Genomic DNA, 7,033 nt, shown 5'->3' with positions numbered 1-7,033 from the left:
AAAAAAAATACAAAAACCCCAGCCACTGGAATGCTGATGCGTGGATGGCTTTTGGTCCCGATTGGTGCCACCAACCGGGACCAAAGGCCCACCCTGCCGGGGCTCGGCGCACCGGCCACGTGGAGGACCATCTGTCCCGGTTCGTGTTAGAACCGGGACTAAAGGGGGAGGTATTAGTAATGACCCATTAGTCCCGGTTCATGAACCGGGACTAAAGGGCCTTATGAACCGGGACAAATGCCCCCTTTTCTACTAGTGTATTAGGCCCAGACTATTTGCACCCCTTCATCAATTGGATAGGTGTAGCGACAGTTGTTGCTTAGACGGTGGCTTTAGTCTTGCTGTTGTATGGCTTTGTAAGGCTTTGTGAGAATAATTAATAAATTGGTTGTATGCATCGCCCAGATGCAGAGGCCGGGGGTCATCCTCCTTTTTTAAAAAATAAATAAATTGGCACCTATTCTGCCTACTCTCAAACAACAAACAGCAGTAAGTTTATCAACTACTCCACTAGTACGCACCAATTAAAAGCTAGCTAGATTGCAGCGCGCAGCACCATGGCGTTGCAATTACAGCAAACAATGGCCACCACGAGCACATGCTTCCGGACGTCGTGGCCGGCAACGGTGCGCTGCTCGGCGGCCGCTCGGCGGTCTGCCAACTACGCTCCCAGCTCCTGAGATTACGACTCCCTCCTCCAGCTCTCGCCCAACAATGGCGGACAGGCAGATCAAGTACACTTATCAGCTGAGCATATCATATTTTCTACCGGCAAATAGTACCTAAAGTAGATGAAATGCTTATGGAAATTATTCCGTGCATGCATGGATGATGTCACAGGTCGATAAATTGAAGGCCGGTGTGAGGGAGCGGCTGGTGGCGGCGAGCCGAGGCGGCCACCAAACTGCCATGCTCGGGCTTGTCGACACGGTGCAACGGCTCGGCATCGCCTACCATTTCGAAGAGGAGATCGCTGGTATCCTCAGGTCCGTCCACCAAAAGCCTCACCGGTGCACCTGGGATGATGGTGATGTTGCTTCCGCAGCCTTGAGGTTCAGGTTGCTCAGGGACAGTGGTTTCCCTGTCTTCTTCCCTCCAGGTACCTTGTTAAATTTTGAAATGTGAAAAACGGACATTTGAACGATTTAACAGAGGAACCGAAAGCAACAGATTTTTATTGGAAATTAATCAATTGTATATCTACAGTAACAATATGTATATAGAATCGTTGAGAAATTTCAATTCTTTGCGTCTGACACAGATTTGTATGCTTAACTGATATAGTTCCATGGTAACGATATGTATATAGAATTTTGAAAAATCTAAAGCACGGGGCAGGCGACGTCAAGGGACTCCTCTCGCTCTATGAGGCTTCATACCTTACGTTTGGAGGCGAGGAATCATTGGACAAGGCTAGAGCATTTTCTAAAAAAGCTCTCAGAGAGCACTTGTCATCCATGGATCACCACTTACGCCAAAGTGTGGTCCGTGCTTTGGACCTTCCATTGCACCGAAGGTCTCCTAGACTAGAAGCAAGATGGTTCATAGATCCCTACTCTAGAGATGAGAGCAATTCCGACCCGTTGCTCATTGGATTTGCAAAGGTGGACTTCAACAATGTGCAAAGTGTGAACCAGGAAGAACTCGCTAGATTGGCAAGGTAACTGAGCATGAAGAAACGTACATGTAAATTATCCCCCGTTAATTACTTCACATAGTTGATGGGCTGTGTGCATCTTATGATGCACAATGTTGGAGATATATATCTCTTTTATTGTCTAGCAAAATTTTTGATTGTAGTTACATTCTTACGTCAAATATTGCAAAATGAAAATTGATCTACTTAATTGTAGGTGGTGGAAGGGCACAGCCCTAAGTGAAAAACTGGGGTTCGCACGGATCGCCTCATGGAGTGCTTCCATTGCGCAAACGGAATTGTTTGGGGGCCAAACAATGGAGCATGTCGGGAAGTGCTTGCTAAAGTTGCTAATCTAATAGTTCTCTTGATGATGTTTATGATGTGTATGGAACTCTGGATGAACTCGCCCTCTTCACCCACGCCATTGGAAGGTAACCATATGAAACATTGCATTTCTTGTGATAGAGTAGCATGTGTAATATATAAAAGATACATAAGTTTGACATTAAATGGAGCATCTCTATTATTATTGTTAGATGGGAAGAAAGACCCAGTGAAATGCTCCCAGAATACATGCAAGTACTCTATTCCGTCATGTACAACACATCCGCCGAGGTGGCTGAAAATGTGTTTAAACAACATGGTTGTGACGCTCGTAATTTTCTTCAGAAAGCGGTATGTTCATATACACAATTAACTTCCTATTACGAAATAGATAGTTTTACTAAAGAACCATAACAAATTATACATGATTTTGTAGTGGCGAGACATGGCAGAGTCTTTCCTGGTGGAGGCAAAGTGGCACCATGGAAACCAGAGACCAACACTGCATGAGTATCTTGACAATGGATCAATTTCGTCCTCTGCTCCACTGTTGCTGCAACATGTGTTTCCCCTGCTCCACGTGGAAGAAAAGCTTACCCCAATGTTACTCGCTAAAGTTGGAAGCTACCCCAAATTAGTTCAGTCTGCGTCCTTAGTTCTTTGCCTCTGCAACGACTCTGCAACCCACTCTGTAATCACGATATATCTGACTTTTTGTAGTCTCTTGATTTCATCACCAAAATTGAATCTTTACATGAGATATCTCATGATATTTAATAGGCGGAGCTGGACCGAGGGGATGCACCATCATCAATATCTATTCACATGTCGGAGAACAGCTCCAATGAGCAAGAGTCTCGCGAATCCATGGAAGATCTTACCATGGAAGCTTGGAAGTCGATTAATGAAGATGCATTCAAACACTGCCAATTTTCTAGATCTTTTGCCAAGACTTGCGTGAATTTGGCTCGAATCTCACATTGTATTTACCAAGGTGGGGATGGTTTCGGTGTGCCGGATGATCAGAAGAAAAGGCAAATCAGAGAGTTGTACTTTGACTCTTTCATGACTAAGAAACATTAAGCGATGGGAGCCCTAAAGGATTGATAAGTGTCTAATTTCTATGAGTGCATAAAATAATTTAGAATCTATCTTTGAAAGATGTTATCTGTAGGTATTCTGATTTTTTGGTCATGAAGTATCGAGTTTACTTTGCTCCATAACAAGATGTGACCGATTGTTAGGAATTTTCAGGAATCATAAAGTTTAAAAGTGATGTACTTAACACTCAAGGCATGAGCAATGGAAGCACCCAAATGGTGCTCCCCCATCTTCTAGATAGATATAAAAGTTCTGGGGCTGTCATTTTCATTTTTCTTCACCCAAAGGAGGCAGCATAAGGTGACCTCATGAGTGGACCCCAACCCAATTATTTGCTCTGCATTTGCTTTTTCCTCCACCCAGGGCATACCTCTCTCTCTCTCTCTCTCTCTCTCTCTCCCTCTCTCTCGCTCGCTCCCTCTCTCTCTCTTCCCCTTTTCCCCTCTCTCTCCTCTTTCTTCTTGCTTCTTACATGGAGCGCTTGCCTCCTCTACAAGAGCCCGTTTGCTTTGCGGAGCGCCCGATTTAACTCCACCATGGCATTCGATCCTATGTAAAACATGGGCACTAGGTCTGGGGCAGATCATTGGCCATGCCCTTATGTAACCTTGCTTCAAAAATAAGGTAATGTGACTAGTAAAAAACAAAGTGGTGTGTAATTTGTCTTGTATAAACCCTCCTAATCAATACGAGCCATATTCTTTTTTATGCATAGTGTTGGAGAACACAAAATGGTTCGGCAAGAGAGAGAAATAAAAGCTTTTTAGAGTTGAGGCCTAGATCAAGGGTAACAAACACCATTTCATCCAGAAACATCTCAGAGCATGGGATTTTACATCACCAGCTGTTAGAATACTTGAGCTACACATGTCAATCCTTGAGTTGAGGGTTGTTGTGTCTTGCGTATAAATTTGAACAGAAGCATCCATGACTGAACTTAAACTGGCAGTGTCTAAAATTCAGCATCAACCTCAACAATTAAGTATCTTCCAGCATCTAGGCACAACCTTGCAATAATATACTGCTATATTTCTAAAGAGATAAGTGCAGTTTCGTTCCTCGACTTATAGAGAACCGTGGCTTTGGTCCTTGAACTTTTTTTGGTACAACATTCGTCCCACAACTATTAATACCAGGTATAGTTAGTACTTGGCAGCCCTATTCGACATTCAAACTCGGTTTTGACATATATTTTTTTGCAAAAACCCAAGTTTTGACCTTATGTGCACTAGTAGAAAACGGGACATTAGTCCTGGTTCCAGAGGGTCTTTAGTTCTAGTTGTGCAACTGGGACTAAGACTTCGGGACTAAAGGCCCCACCTTTTAGTCTCGGTCGTGTTACAAACCGGGAATAAAGGGGGTTCACGTGGCCGCTGCGCAGCGCTCGGGCAGGAGGGCCTTTAGTCCCGGTTGGTAACACCAATCGGGACTAAAGAGCCCCACGCGTTTTTTGAGGGGTTTTGAGGGGTTTATGGTTTTGGAGGGGTTTAGGGGTTTTATTTTGTGTTTCCTTTTTTTTGTTAGTACCGAACCTAGAACTAAAGGCCTATTTTCTACTAGTGTCTGCGCGTCAGGCCACCTCTATGTCTTGCCCGTGAGGCCACCCCGCGCCACCCTCGTGTGTCTCTACCCTTCTGCTACCTTGACCTCTTCCTCCCAGCCCCTCTCTGTCGCACCCCAGCGCCGATAGCTGGCTCGGCGGACACTGCCACGGCGAAGCAGAGTGCACAGTGCACAGTTTTGTGTTTTCTATTCAACTCGACGCTAGATACTAATAGCAATGAAGGAACCATTACATAATATCATCATGAATATAGAGAAGTGACCTCTTTCTCTGTGCTTGATCGAAAACAAGTTTTTGTATATATATTCGACGCTACTACATATAGTACTCATTCTTGCATATATACAATATAATATATCTTACCATCCCCTAATATCTGATTACCAAAATCCGCTATCAATTGTTGATGGTATTCTCCGGTTGGTGATATGACCTCATCAAGAAAAAATCATGCCAATTCCTGTTGAATTGCTCATATGCGATCCTTTGGTAGGAGTTGGTCCCACTTTCGTTCGATCTAATTTGAAGAAGGGGGTCAATATGAAACTCAACACAATTGATAGTAATAAAATAAAATTGTGAATATTATTTACGTACTTCAAGTTTTCCTAAAAATATGCCCGTCTCGCAGGTCGTCTGGCGAATGAACTCGCAAACTTAGTATCCACATAAGTTATTCCCGTCTCCCTGCCTCGGGCACTATATGATAATAGAGTTCAATCAAAATAATAATCAAGCATGATAATGATATTGAAACTAGAATCAGAGAGATGCGCGGACCTAGCTAGTACTACTTTCATTGAGTTATTCAAATCACAGCTCCTCTTTTAATTCACCCCTATCCTTCTTGGTGAACTGTTTCCAAATCATGCCCGACAAAGAAAATGAATATATAAAGGAGTTACTAAATCAATGATATCAGGAAATGAACAAAAGTTGCCAATATAGTGCGATAATGATTGAAATTACCTCTGGAGCATTTTCTGCAGGTCGCCCACATCTCCATGTCTTTGCGTTTCGAGTCCATGACAAGGACTATTCCTGCGTCAAATTGAATGACTAGCAAAATAAAGTGGAACCTGCGCATGCATAAATCATCAATTACACTTAACATTGAGTAATTAGCGAAACAGAATGTGTAAAATACAATATAACACTCATTTGAAGTTGTAAGGAAAAAATATTTCCCTTTTGATTTGTGGTTCAATTAACGCCCTTAGCAAGATCTTCTCTATATCCTCGGCGTTCTTTTCTACCGTCACTTCATAAACAATATTTGGGTTAATGAACCCAATGTCATAGATTTGTCCTCTTTTACATTAGAGGATCTTCTTTCTGCATAATATATATAGTGAGAATAACCATACATGCAATGAACGAGCTGAGCTAGAAACTTAATTACAGAAATGATATTTACAGACAATAGAAACTGAAGATAGTTTTGTCGATGGTGTGTTGAAGTAATGATCATCTTTAACTCCCGCAATGAGATAGTTGGTCCAATCCTTTGAGGCTTCAGTTGTACCACTGATGCAATCTTCGCATCTGTGTTGATAGAAGTCGAACCTCCTCAGGTTTGATGAGAGGCTCCTCGTACTTGTATCTGTATGCTAACTCAGCCATGGGGAACTCTACCTGCTCGCCTACGTATTGACCAAGAGTGAAACCAATAACATGGCCCGCTGCCTCCGCATCATAATTGGTATCTGTAAACAGGTTGAGAGGGCGGAGCTATTGGTTTGTCTGTTTGCCGAGATGGGGAATTGTTTTCCCACTTGCACTACTACTTCCCAAACGCATTTGTTCTCTATATAACTTAACAATCGAGCGGTCATAGTCTGATAGCGGGGGCGGCGGCGGTGGTCGCGTAAGGTTTTTCACACAACGCTTCACTTTTCTCGGATATATTTTCTCCTTTTTCTTGCATGGTGTCGGTGCAAGCTGGCGTTTCACGTCGGCATCCACAACCTTCTTGGTTTCCTCATCAGTTAGATCGTATGGTAACTTGGGAGCCTCCTTGACGCTGGAACCTGCTCTGGGTTTCTTCTCTGTTGTACTACTAGCCACCGAAGCGGCGGTTCTCTTCTGCACGTGGGGCTGAGGCGGCATAGTCCGCTGACGCGGTGGAGTCTGCTGTGGGGCCTCCTCCGGCAGAGTCTGCTGACATAGCGGAGACAGCTGAGGCGGCGGAGTCTGCTAAGGCGGCTGAGTCTGCTGACGCTGAGCTGGATTGCTACTGTGAGGAGTCTGCTGAGGGGCCTCCTCGGGCAGAGTCTGCAGATGCGGCGTCCAATGTGGAAGCATGATGTGTTCCTTTTTCCATAGAATGGCAACCCTCAAGGCATCTGCCAGTGCAGTCTCCCATTCACCTATAGGGAAGTCAAGCTCCAGCTGCTCAAATCCCT

General features: G+C 44.0%; 1 pseudogene; it reads left to right on the top strand.

The window, feature by feature from the left end:
• Window positions 1–557: 557 nt before the first annotated feature.
• On the top strand, window positions 558–3,046 carry LOC119360218 (annotated as a pseudogene).
• Window positions 3,047–7,033: the final 3,987 nt, after the last annotated feature.

This window comes from Triticum dicoccoides, chromosome 2B, assembly GCF_002162155.2.
Source record: "Triticum dicoccoides isolate Atlit2015 ecotype Zavitan chromosome 2B, WEW_v2.0, whole genome shotgun sequence".
Lineage (NCBI taxonomy): Eukaryota > Viridiplantae > Streptophyta > Magnoliopsida > Poales > Poaceae > Triticum > Triticum dicoccoides.
The sequence above is the reverse complement of the archived record's forward strand: the minus strand, read 5'-3'. Positions and strand labels throughout refer to the sequence as shown.